The sequence below is a fragment of the Anomalospiza imberbis genome, chromosome 3 (assembly GCF_031753505.1).
Source record: "Anomalospiza imberbis isolate Cuckoo-Finch-1a 21T00152 chromosome 3, ASM3175350v1, whole genome shotgun sequence".
In the NCBI taxonomy this organism is placed as follows: Eukaryota; Metazoa; Chordata; class Aves; order Passeriformes; family Viduidae; genus Anomalospiza; species Anomalospiza imberbis.
Genome location: NC_089683.1, coordinates 50691993 through 50705436, shown reverse-complemented (window position 1 = coordinate 50705436; position 13444 = coordinate 50691993). Strand labels below are relative to the sequence as shown.

At 37.5% G+C, this 13444-nt stretch overlaps 1 long non-coding RNA gene across 1 annotated transcript in view; it reads right to left on the bottom strand.

Moving 5' to 3' along the window:
• The window catches only part of LOC137470741 (uncharacterized), a 514479-nt gene that overhangs the window by 162960 nt on the left and 338075 nt on the right, over positions 1-13444 (bottom strand). The window lies entirely within an intron of this gene.

Here is a 13444-nt window from a genome sequence, read left to right as displayed (position 1 = left end):
TTAATTTGGAATGATCCTTCACACAGATCTAAGGTGGGGAGATCACATCAGATTGGTTGCAAAATTTCTGTGGTATCTGAAATTTGAAATAAAGGAACCTGAAAAGAAAAAGGAAATATACAAAAATAGCTAAATCATACACAATACAGGAAAGGAACAGGAAGGGAACAGGAATGATGAGGCAAGACTACTTACAAGAGCATATAGTGACAGAACAAAAGAGAATGGGTTCAACTGAAAGAGAGTAGGTTTAGATCAGATCTTAAGACAAATTGCTGACAAATCAAAATATTCTTATCAAATAAAAACACAATACAAGTTAAAGAACTTATTTCTTTTTGAAATCTGGTTTTGACACTGGATTATTTAATTCACACCTTTCTAAAGCTGTCAAAAAGTTCTAGGAGACATAAATGTATGAGTAAGTGTACAGTGCACTTTTCAGTATGCAGATATTGCATACTGGTTTGATACTTTCCAGCTCCTACAAACAGCTACAAAGCTGAACCTTCTTTGGCAATGACTGACTATGCTCATCTTTCACAAGAAAGAAAAAACTTCATGCTTCTCCTGCTTATGTGAGCACCAGTTTCTTTTTCTTTAACCTACAAATTACTTTTGAAGAGCATCTTGAAGTGTTCATCAAAGAAAGAGATTAGCTGTTGTTTTTTACAGAGCTCATCTGGATAAACTTTATGATTAGTGTATTTGAAAACCACGGCTTCATTTGCATAATATAAGATGCATGCACACTAAAAATGGAACTTGCAGAACTTTGTGAATTCTCCAATGTTATGAAAGATTAAGCACAGTGACAGCACATTCTTCATTTAAGCACCAGTCAGGTTTTCTTCTGTTTGTACACAGGACTGAAGGACAACAGCAACCACATCAGATACCATATTAAAAAATCATTAACTAAAAAAGATGCCTTTTTGACTTTCAGGATTTTTAATGATACACACACCCAAAAGTTGTCTAACCACATACAAATAATCTTTGAATGATAGAAATACATGCATATGCTTCCTTACAAACTCATCACCTTGGAACTAGGAGAAGCACAGAAGCTTTTGCTGTTGCTGGAATGTTTCCTTCTTCTATGCCACTTCACATCTCCAAAATTGTTATAATAGTACACACTTAGGAAGGACATCTACTCAATCTAATGGCATTGTCAATCAGACTGGATAAATTAGGCAGCTGAGGACAGACTGCCACATGCCATCCCCAGTCAATTTTACAGTCCAACAGACAGGTTACATCTTTTTCAGAGTTTTCTCACGGTGTGATTTTCAGTGTATCCCTCTGGCTTCTAATTTCCATCTGCTCAGATCAGATGCTGCTATAAAAACAGGTCCACAGGGGAAGTCTCCAATGCAAATGCCTATATAATTGCCATTCCTGGCAGTTACATAAAGACTATCTATCCCTCTGATAAATCCACAGCCATAAAGATAACAGTCAAAATACAGGAAAAAACAATCCAATCAGGAAAAACAAAAAAAAAACAAACAAAAAGCAAAAATAAATAATCAAATTTATAGTAATTTCTGCTTTATTAATTTCTATTTTTATGGCATGCCTGCCATGAAATTCATTTAACAGCATCACAATCTGTCTTTTTTCCGGGTGAAATTTTACAGACCTAAAGATATCTAGTTTAGACCCATTGTAACAAATCAAATCTGAGGCAAAAACTTCTGTTTTCAGCAAAGGTGGTGTAAGAAAGCACCCTGTCAATGATTTCAAACTGAAAGGATGGTTAGTTGAGTGACAACCAAACAATATTTCAGGTAAACCTTTTCTTATGTCTAGATAGCAATGCAGAACATATTGTACCAAAATATTTTAGCAAGTCTAGCTAGAAGCAAATCTTTATGCTGTGTATCTGACTATTTTTCCTGTACTACTAATTTTTTTGTTCAGACATATATTAACATAAATATGAGATACTGCAAGCGTGAAATAAAATATACAAAGCACCACTGAACAAAGCATTTGCAACTAGAAGATGAGAGGGAAGACTGAGAAAACCAGCAATTAGATATTGTGGAGATTTTCCTAAAATAGATACTCAGGTCAAACACTTTCAATAATGTGGACATTTGTGAATCCAAATGCACAAATTTCACTGCTGGAATTTCAGCATTCAAATCAACCTCACTGCACGAGGTGTTTAGACATGGAAGAGCTGTAGGTCAAAAAAGAAATTAATATCCTTGATATCTCTGGACAATAAACAGAAAGACTTCTTTGCTCAGGAAGCTTATTCATGCCTATCCAGGAACAGTCAATGTGATCTATAGCTGAAAGGGTGAATTCAATGTTATTTTATATCAAACCATTATCTGAAGGCTCTGTAGGTTTCCTGAAATGGCTATTTCAGAGAAATACTGACCATGTTCTGCCTCTATCTGCAGAGTATGTATATTTAATTGTATTTTGCAGCAATTGCTGGAAGATACAATGGCCATAGAGTGTCTCTACACTTAGTTGCAAGGCTTTTTTCCAGGACCCACTCCAGTGCCTTTTGAAAGTACTCAGACAGATCCTTGTGCAACCCATAGAATGGTGAATCAGACCTTTGAATTGAAGCTAACTACATTGCCATTAGGCTTTCACCATAAAAGAAAATAAATTTTCCAGGCAGTTCTGCTTCTGAACTCTAGCAGTGTATTCAACATCAACAGCTTGGAATTTTCACCATCCATCAGGTGGGAAGATAGTCCTTGAAGTGACTTTCCTGCTACCCGTCTTACATGTATATTTGAGAAAAATACATAGTGAAGAAATGCTCTTCTGTCCTGAAATCTCATTTCAAATTTCAAGGAAACTCAACACAGCATTTAATAAAACAAACAGTTGCTAGTATGGACTAGTATGTGCAATGAATATAAAAATGTGGGCAAAATCACTTTCATTAAAGCCTCTCCATTTATTACATCAAAAATTTACACCAGGAATATTTGAATCTTACTAATCTCCATGTTCTTGTTGCGAATAGAAACTTTGGACCTTACATGCAGGTTGTACATTTGGTAGTGAGAGTAATCGATGGCGGGTGTAGAGTCCTTTTGAGAGTAATATCTTACCTTTCACTGAAAATAAGAAAAGAACATTTGCAGCATGAACTGTATTTAAAGGGCTCTGTGCAAAGATCCCTCTGTGAAATCTAAGGGCCATGTTACAGAGGAAGTAAAGTTGCCTCTTTCTGACCTTAAAATGCACAAAACTCCAGAATGTTACACTGGAGTGTAATAGTCATTGGGTTTTAACCTGATTAAAACTCCAGTTCTCCAGGAAAAAGATTTCTGGACTTTCTGTTGAAAAGTTCATCTTTGTGATTACTGACATTTAAATATTCTGACTCATGGTCAGTTGTCAGACCATCTTTCCTGATATGTCTGCACTGAAAAGGAAAGATAAGTTCAGAAGCAGCTTTTAGTACAGCAAGACCATGATCCATGCATTTAATATCTCTATTGTGTGCATGTACACTAGCAGTTTATTTTGAATCAGAAGTGTGCTTTTAAAGTGACGCTCTGAACCATTCCCATTTTACTCACTTGGCTCACATCTCAGAGCGGTCTTTGACTGCATGCAGTAGATATCTACTGGGTGAAATTAAACTGAAATACATGTCAGGAGTGCCACAAATAACCAAGGACTTGACTAGAATTAATGTAAAACCTGATGAATGACCATGTCAACTGGACTCCACAGATCCACCCCAAGGAGATGAAATTTTTATTGTGTAGATAGGATAATTCTGGGTACAAATTCTGTGATGTGCAATCTGTAGGCCAGGATCTTAAGAAGGCTGCCTCTCTGACACAAGAAGAAAACTGTGATTTTTTTTTAATGAATGTTTGTTTTCAACTGCAATTAAACATTTATCATAACTTTACTTATTTATCTGGATTGGACTCACACATCTCTAAGTGGGCAGTAGTAGCCAAGCAGAATCACTATGAAGTTTAGTCCTTCAATAATAGGACTCCTTTTAGGTTCATTTGTAATTGTACAGAGATATCCCAAAATCTTACAATTTTTATTTTACTTCTGGACAGAGGACAATCAAGTTTTTTTTTTTTTTCTTTCTGTCTTTCCAAGTAGGTAAGAGACAAATAAATGTCTTAAAATGTATGACACACAGCTGTGGTCTTACTCCCCATGCTCAGTCATGTGAAATAGCTACTGATCTAATGCTAATCTCTCCATCAGATATTTAATAACAAAACTACAGAGCACTTCCAGTGCCTCTCTGGAAGATTAAGTTATTCTTTGCTTTGCCTATGATTTCACCTTCTTTTAAAAATACAGTTCAGGCATGAGGAAATAACAATTTTCTCCTTGAATGTCTAAAAGTGCACTCAGCTTACCAGATAAATAAATCCTTTCCTCGTTTACCCTTCGCCTCCCAAATTACTGTGCATACATACAACTCCATGACTAGGAAGTGGAAACCTTGGACCTACCAATACCTCATAGCAAGAGAAGAAAGGAGAGGAGAATGCACCAAACAGTAAATACTGTGGTCTGATAGAAGTCCAATATTTTCTAAACTCCAGTCCCAAAGGCCCACAGTTAATGTATATCATGTAGCATTATTTAGCTCTTATTATACATATGACCTGCTGGTACCCTTGTTCCCTGATGACACCAGACACATACTGGCTCTGACCTTCCTCCTCCCTACAAAAATTTTCAAATATCTTCTCTACTGCTGAGGTCTTGATAAAAAAATATTAATTTTGTTTGTTTGTTTTATATCAGGACACAATTTTGGGGAAGGTCATGCCTTCCCTCACATGCAAGCAGCTTCTTAAACATCTTTATACCCTTGAAATGGACACAACATTTTTTTAAATTTTCATATTAGAGAAGCTTCTGCACATTTCTTTTTTCACGCTAGGTGAAAAATGTCCCTAGGCATCTGAAGGTGAAGTAAAAAAATTAATTCTTACCCACTCTGATTAACTTGTTTTGAAAAGCAGGTTTAGCAGATATCCCCTCTGGAAAAAAATTCTTAATTGCTTCCTGAAGGCAGAATGCCTGTGACTAGTTCTTGACATTATTAGGGAAATATTTTACTGTGATTTTTGGTGTTGTGCACACACTCTATTGCTTAGATAGAAACTAATCTCTATGGTCTAATTCATAATTTCCTGAAGTTTAATAATTAATATAGAAAGAAGCAGTTAATTGTCAATTAGCTACATTTTCATGAGGTTCCTAAGTAATAAAAACTGTGTTCTGGCACGTATGTCTAAAAATTCCCCAATTATACAGGCCACCTCTATCTCCAGAAGATGAGAGATACTATACTCATGAAGAATGTCACATAGTGTGTAGTGCAAATTTAGGGGGAAAAAGCCCCATCAAGTGATAGGAACTGAACAATGTCAAGAGATTTCTAGGCCCAGAGAGCAAAGCGGGGAGCATCAATAACAAGATTTCACTTTCTAAAGTCCCGAACTCTCACACACTTACTGTTCCTAATAAATGGCAAAGTCAGCTCAAGAAAACAGACATCACCAGATTTCTGTGTCCTACTAAGTATATTGCTTCTGCAAGTAGGAGTTAAACAGCAAGACTCAACACTGAACACCTTCAGATGTAACAATGAATTGCACTGGACTTCACAGTCATTTTCTTCTCTTTCTGATTTAGAAACAGTCTATATAACTTTTTTTCCATCCATACAAAAACAAAACAGAGCAAAGAGCAACAGGAACAACAAAAACATCTTGTGAATTTTAAGGTCAACAGTAGCTCCAGCTATCTTTTTAGACAGTGCCTAGGTAGACAGACATGCTATGATCTAGTGGTTCATTAAACTGGATTAATTAAATCCCCTGGGTATCACCAGTGGGATCTACTCTGCAGATATATATGTCATGTGCAATAAAAGACTGCACTAATAATGGAACCATAGAATCATAAGAATGGATGGGTTGGAAGGGACCTTAAAGATCATCTAGTTCCAATCTCCCCTGCTATGGACAGGGAAAGCTTTCACTACTTTCACTAGACCAGGTTGTTCAGAGAACTATTACCTTGTATTGGACCTACATTGTTTTCAGCAAGCATTTAAAGCAATGAGCATGTGTCAGAAGTGCACAGTGTGCTCAGGTTCAGTAATGACATTGAGGTGCTGGAGAATGTCCAGAGAAGGGCAACGGAGCTGGTGAAGGGTCTGGAGGACAAGTTTTATGAGGAGCAGCTGAGGAAGCTGAAGTTGTCTAGATTGAAGAAAAGGAAGCTTAGGGGGGACCTTATTGCTCTCTACAACTGCCTGAAAGTAGGTTGTAGCTAAGAAGGGGTCAGCCTCTTCTTCCAGGTAACCAGGGGCAGGACAATAGGACATAGTCTCAAGCTGCACCAGGGAAGGTTTAGGTTGGATATTAAGAGGAATTTCTTCACAGAAAGCAGATTGGACATTGAAATGGGCTGATCAGGGAGGTGGTGGTGTCACCATCCCTGAAGGTATTTAAGGAAACACTGAATGTGTGCCATGGTCCAGTTGACAGGGTTGTGTTCAGTCATAGGTTGGACCTGATGATCTCAAAGGTCTTTTCCAACTTAAATGATTCTGTGATTCTTTATTCTGTCCTCCCTCACATTCATAATGACAGATTATGAATGTGAGGGAGGACAGAATATCATATTTATCACCTATCAGATATCAATATCTGATCAGATATCAAATATCACCTATCAGATTACAAGATGTTGGTTCTCTTAAGGAAAAAAACCACAGACCTATGTCTGTGAAGATATATCATTAAATCTGGTTTAAAGCGGTAACTGTTATATCAGGGGAAGATAAATCATCATTTTTGATTTCTCAAAATACAGAGGATACATGTACTCACTGCTCTTCTTCTGCTCTGGTCCTTTCCACTTGATAAAGCATTTTGATCCTCACCCTGCCTACTTTCATATTCCACCACCTACTGACAGATGGAAACCACAGCAGACAAGTGGCTGAGCTGTGTTAGGCACAAAGCAGAGTCACCACACAGGAGGAAAAATCATGTGTCTTTATAAGAACTGGTGGTAATGACAAAGATAGATTGGAGAGAAAGCTTTATTCAGTTGGTCTTAAGTGCCTTGTTCAGTGAAAAAAGAGGCTTTCAACTCGCAGGATTTAGCCTGCTGCAGAACATTTGTAGAAAGATTGTACAGACTTTCTTTTTCTTTGGGCAACCAGACTGTACCCATCAGCTTCATAGTCAAAAATGCTGATCTAAAGCCAGGGTGTGGGGTAACACTTTTTCTCTGTTTCAGCCTTTTAAGGGATCAGCAGAAACAGCCATTTATAAAGGAGTTGAATCTGGATTCTATGCCTTATATTATAAGATCATCCTTAGAAAAAGCATCCAAGCTAGATAATTCATGTTTCAGAAAGATGTTAACATCTCAACATTTTGTATGTGGTGTACATGTCAAGGTGTTGACTGGGAGGGTGTTGTTGCAGGAGTGACCTCTGTGAGAAGATGCCAGGAGCTGCCCCCACTATAGACAGAGACAGTTCAAGCTGGCTTCAAACTGGACCCACCACTGGCCAAATATGGGCCCATCAGGGATGCTGGTGGCACCTTTGTGATACTGTGTTTAAGAAAGGGCAAAAGAACACTGCACTGAGACTGTGTGAAACAGCTGAGAATATGTGAGTGGAAAAGCTCCATGGACATCAAGGTTAGTGAATAAGAAGAGAGAGATTCCCCTGCAGTTCTTGCAGAAGACCACAATGGCTTGCCTTGTTCTCCTGCACCCCCTAGAGAACCAGGCTGAAGGAGACATCATGCAGTGCAGTGCAGTGGAGGACCCTGCATAGAACAGGTGGATGTGTCCTGAAAGAAGTTACAGACCATGGAGAGCCCATGCTGGATTCAGCTCCTGGCAGGAACTGTGGCCCCTAAGGCACTCATGCTGGAGCAGTTTTTTTCGTGAGGAATAGTGCCTCATGAGAAGAACTCACATTGGAGCAGCTCTTGAAGAACTTCAGCCAGTGGAAGGGCCCCATGATGGATGAGTTTGTGAAGGGCTGTACCCCATGGGAGCGACCCCACATTGGACTGGCATAACAATGTGATAAGGAAGGAACAGCAAAGTGTTATGGACTGACCACATAATTCCCAATCCCCCTGACCTGCTGGTGGGGAAAGACAGAAAAAGAATCAGGAGAGATGTGCCTGTGAAGAAGGGGAAAAAGAGGGGTAGGTGCTTTTAGTTTTGTTTTTGTTTCTCACTATCCTACTCTTAATAAACCCAAGGCAAGTCTCTTTTGCCTGTGATGGTCTTCTGTGGCAAGCAATCTTTCTGTCTTTGCTTTTACTCACAAGCCTTTCATCTTGTTTTCTCTATCTGTTCTGCTGGGGAGGGAGAATGAGAGAGCAGCTGGGTGGGCACCTGGCAGTCAGTCAAGGTTAAAACATGGCACATGGTTCTGTGGCTTCTGAGGGATTGCATTACTGAGTAACATTATTGAAGAGAGTGACCACACTGCTTATGTCTCTTGTAGATAGGGCTCAGTACAATAATAACTCTTCTTTTATTAGCCAGCCTAATATGACTAATGCACTATAACTTCAAAGCAGTGATTGTGTATGTACTTTTGTCCAGGGGCAAAGTAAGAGATACCTCCTTTCAAACATTTTGCTAATAAATAAAAGTGGAAGGTGGTGTCGATTGCCGCAAATCAATGAAACTTAATATTCTGTAAATTAGCACTTGTCAGTGCTCCCTCTGCTTGCTTTTTATTTTATTCCAGGGAGGTTTCTGTAGCAACTAGATCACATGCCCACAGTTAATTTTCCAAAGCTGTAAATTCACAGTGGATTATTTTTGTAAGTGAAAAAACAAAGGATACTTTTTTATTTGCAGCTCCTTGGACATAATGATAATGGAACTCTACAAAAGGATCTCTTGGAGCAAGGCATGTGAAAGTTCACCATTTTTCTCTGGTGGTGAACAACTAGTTATGGGCAGGAACATGAAGGCCTGGCAGCAACTCTTTCCTAGAACTTTTCCCACATGAAAACCAATACCACCCTAGACACTTTCTAGAGGTGAACAGCAGACCCAACACTAGTCCTCTATAACCCTTTTCAGCTTGGCAGTGTTGTCTTGTCACTGCTTATTTTTTCAAAAAGAGGGATGATATGCATGGAGAGAGAACCTCAACAGCTTGAGCAAAGAATGTATTATTTGTTATTCAGCAGTATACTTGATCCAAAACACCTACAGATGTAGAGGGTAAACAAGGTGAAAGGAGCCAAGCATTTTTCACTTTTAAGTACAAGCTTAGACTACAAGAGACAGCTGGTTTTCTGGGATTTCTGGCCATAAAAGCTAATGTCTGAATACAAAATTGTCATGGTTTAACTCCAGATAACGACTAAGTTTCATACATCCACTTGCTCACACAGTCCTCCCAGCCCCAGACAATGACACAGGGAATGGAATTGGAAAAATGCAAAACCTGTAGGCTGAGATAAGAAAAAGAAAAAAGAAAAAAAAAAAAAAAAAAAAAACAAACAACAAAAAAAACCCAATAAACCAGTGGTGGTGGTGGTAGTAGTAGTAGTAGTATAGCCATGAAAATGAAAAAGCAAGAGGAATAAAACTAAGAGAAACAAGCGATGCACATTAAAGTTGCTCACCACCCAATGATGCCCAGCCCATCCCTGAGCAGCTTAAATCCCACATTTTACATATTGAGCATGAAGTTCTGTGGTATGGAATATCCTTTTGCTCAGTTCAGGTCAGATGTCCTGGCTGTGTTCCCTCACAGCTTCTTGAGCACCTACTCACTGGCAGAGCTTGGGAAGCTGAAAAGTCCTTGTCATAAGATAAGTGCCACTTAGCAACAACTGAAATGGTGTATTATCAGCATTATTCTCATCCTAAATAAAAATCAGCACATTGTATCAGCTGTTAGGAAGAAAATTATCTCTACCCCAGTTGCAACCATAAGGTTTCTAACCTGAGTTTTATATGGAAAACAAACAATGAGCAAATTGACTAAAATGAGCACATTCCCTTCTATGCAGCCCTGTGCAAAATAACAACATGAAAAAATTCAGAAAATAGCCACCTTATTCTCTTAAGCAGTCCAGCCTATATCATATGAGTGGCCTGATATCCTAAAGCACATCCTTCTTGCATTAGCAAGGCAAGAGACAAATCAAGAACTCTTGTTTTGTCCAGATAGCACTCTCACATTCCTCATCCTATGAAGAACCGCTTTGTTTGCCTGCTTTTTCACCAGTTACCACCCACCTAAAAATAACAACCTATGTTTTTTTAGATAAAGAATATAAAGAAGTAAAAATAGGCCTCAGATCCTGTATTTGATTCCAAGGAATGAGTATCATGAAAGAAACAGAGCAGCCTAAAATATTTCTAGTTAAAGGGATGATTGAGCTGGATAGGGGTTTTGCCTTGTTAACAAAGAAATTTTATTCTTCTTAGTAGGACAATATGCAGTAACCAAAGCTCATGGTTAAATCTCCCATTTCTGAAAATATTGCAGTCAGATGTGAGTGTTTGTATCCCAATTTCAACAACAAAAAAAAAAAAAAATCAAACATATCATAGAATATTAGTAAGTGTTTAAAACACTGTGTGTGAAATCATATCTCTGTGGGAGGTTGAACTAATTAAACAGGACATCATTCCAGTGCCTAATTAAAGTGAAATATTAAATTTCTCTTTCACTTAAGAAAATGAGAAAGTGAACTGAGTTTAATGAAGAAGAAACATTCTAAGAAATTATGATGCCTATAAAATTGGTATATCCTCTATTAAGATCATTAAGGGAAAGAGGCTACTTCTAGTATATGCTCTCATTTAGTTGGTTACCTAATACCTCGCTGCATGATGGCCTTTGGGAAAGGTTCCAGTTTTCTGTACATGACATTCAGCACCACCTAAGAAAATCATATAAAAGTAGAAAATTTTATTTAACCCCATTAGCACTAATCATAAATTGTCCATAATATCTTTTAGTTATCCAATCAATTAACAATCCAAATCATGGTCCCCATTCATTTTAAGAAATACTTTTTAGCCATTCTGTTTGAAATTGGTTCTTACATGACTGGTAAACTAAATGACAGATTTGACTTTCAAATTAAGCTTTTCTCACCTTTTCACAGGATCTCACTAGCTCTTTAATGAAGTATAACAAACAACAAACAAACAAAAAAAAAATCAAAACTCTGATATAATCTCACTCCACCCCTTTCACTTGCCTTTCATTCCCCACCTTTTAGTTCATTATCCTTTGCCACCCATGCAGATTTGAACAACTCCTGCCTTTCAGCTCTTCTAATCTGGCTGAATTATCTCCTCATTTTATACCTCTCACACTCCCTTTCTTTTCCATCTCCACTTACCCTTTCTTTTACATCATAACCATAAACATATTCCATTCATCAATAAAAAATTGATTCCTTAGAGTCCTTACTAGATTCAGTTGCCATTGTGGTAAACATGCCATGATCAAGTTGATCTCTTTAGCTTCTCAACACAGTTACAGTGATTACATGTGTTCCCTTCCGCATGATTTGCCTTGAACAGTGTCACAGAGGAGAACCGGGCCTGCTAAAGTAGTATATTCATCCCGCAGCCTCCTTCCTTGATATTCCACTCTGTGATTGATGTGTGCCTATCCAGTAAGACTAATTGTGACAGATGGGAGGACAGGCATAGTCAAAGCAATTCTTCCCAACTGGATTCCAAGGATAAACCCTATATTGGGTCATGTGGGAGAGACATATCTAGACTGAATGCAGGAAAAATATGCATTTATATAATTTCTTATGAAGAGGCCAGTAAAGTACACAGGGAATTAAAGTACTGACACTAGGAGAAGTGGGAGGAAACTAGAAGAAATGACAAATTAAAGATGTGTGAGAAACTGTAACATTCCTTTAAAACTGGATGGAGACTTCAGGAAAATGTTTTGACAGTGTAAAGCAAGGAAGATGCCAGAGGTGGTATCTTTCTTGAACTGCTAAAGGTTGAACCTCTTTAGCATTGTCACTTAAAAGGAAATGGAGGAGGCTAGAGAAGGTGAAAAAGGCTGGAGAGAGAGATGTGGAAAAGGGATCTACAATAATAGAAATTATGTAAAGGAAGCATGAAAAGCTGAGGGAAAAAATTGGCTTAATTTAAAAAAGTATAAGAGTTCTAATAAAATTTCATTTTAAATTATATGTTTTTCTTGTTCATCATGTAACAATAAGCAGATGGTAATGGAAAAACATCAGGGATTTCAATTCATTTGTTTCTGTTCTCACCTGTCCTTGACAAGGAGGTGTATTTGTTGTGACAGGTAGAAGCTGAAGAGTAAAGCAACATACGCAATGACATCACTGCTTAAGGACATTTCTTTTTAGTGTAGTGCTTTTGTGTTTATTGACCTTGATCAGTAATTCTTTGTCAATGTAAAGCAAAAAATGTGTCCATGCCACAAAAAATGCCTATATGAGCTATGAAGTTGGAAACAGAGGACAACCCTGAATTTGATGATTTTTTTTCTGAGAAAATACAGAAAGAGTCAAGACTTAACTGTCATGCATAATGGAGAGGAGCATCTGTCAGTGACTCAGATGTACACTATTTTGAACCAAAAAGTGACCAGCTGGGAGGCTGACAGCGTATAACTGGCAAAAATGTAAAAGTTTCTGCTCAGCCATTTGAAAGGAGATTTATTTGACTGTTCCTCACCCAAAATACTTAACTAACTTTATATTCCCTTTTTGGAAACAAAACTGATAAATTTTATCTCTGTATGCTTTTATAAGTAATTTGGCTTTTTTCATCAGAGTGTACACAAATACTTCTCTTTAATTGACAGAGAGATTTCCCCTTTTTTCAACCTTCTAGTAAGCATATAACACAAGTTAAATGTCTAAAAATATGTTAAAAATAGATTTTTTTGAATGCCTGTGTTTTCAACTAGAAATACCAAAATCTTTAGCTTGTGGGGTAAATTGTTGAAAATGCTTGCAGAGGCAATTGATAAGCAAAAGGTTAAGAATTTAAATATGTCAAATAACATTTTTTACCATCTGTTATTGAGAAATGATGACCAATTTAATAGATCAGCTGTGAGATTATATATAGACATGACTCAATGGCCCTCTTCTGTGCTGCATAGCAGTTAAAACTTTTTAAATAATTTTGTTAGAAAATTTCAAACAATTGTATAAATAAGTTTGTATTTCTTCTGTTCCTTATGAAAGAAGTGATTGCTAAGAGTTTTTCTTCATGTGGTGTACCATATTGCTAATGTGGAAAGTCACGTAATGTTTAGGTTCAGTTACATAGCAATGAACAAAAAGATGATTCCAACACTCAAGAATCTTTGCTGTATGTGGTATGTGAGTGAATGATTTATCTTTGTTGATGGCAGTGAATGAAT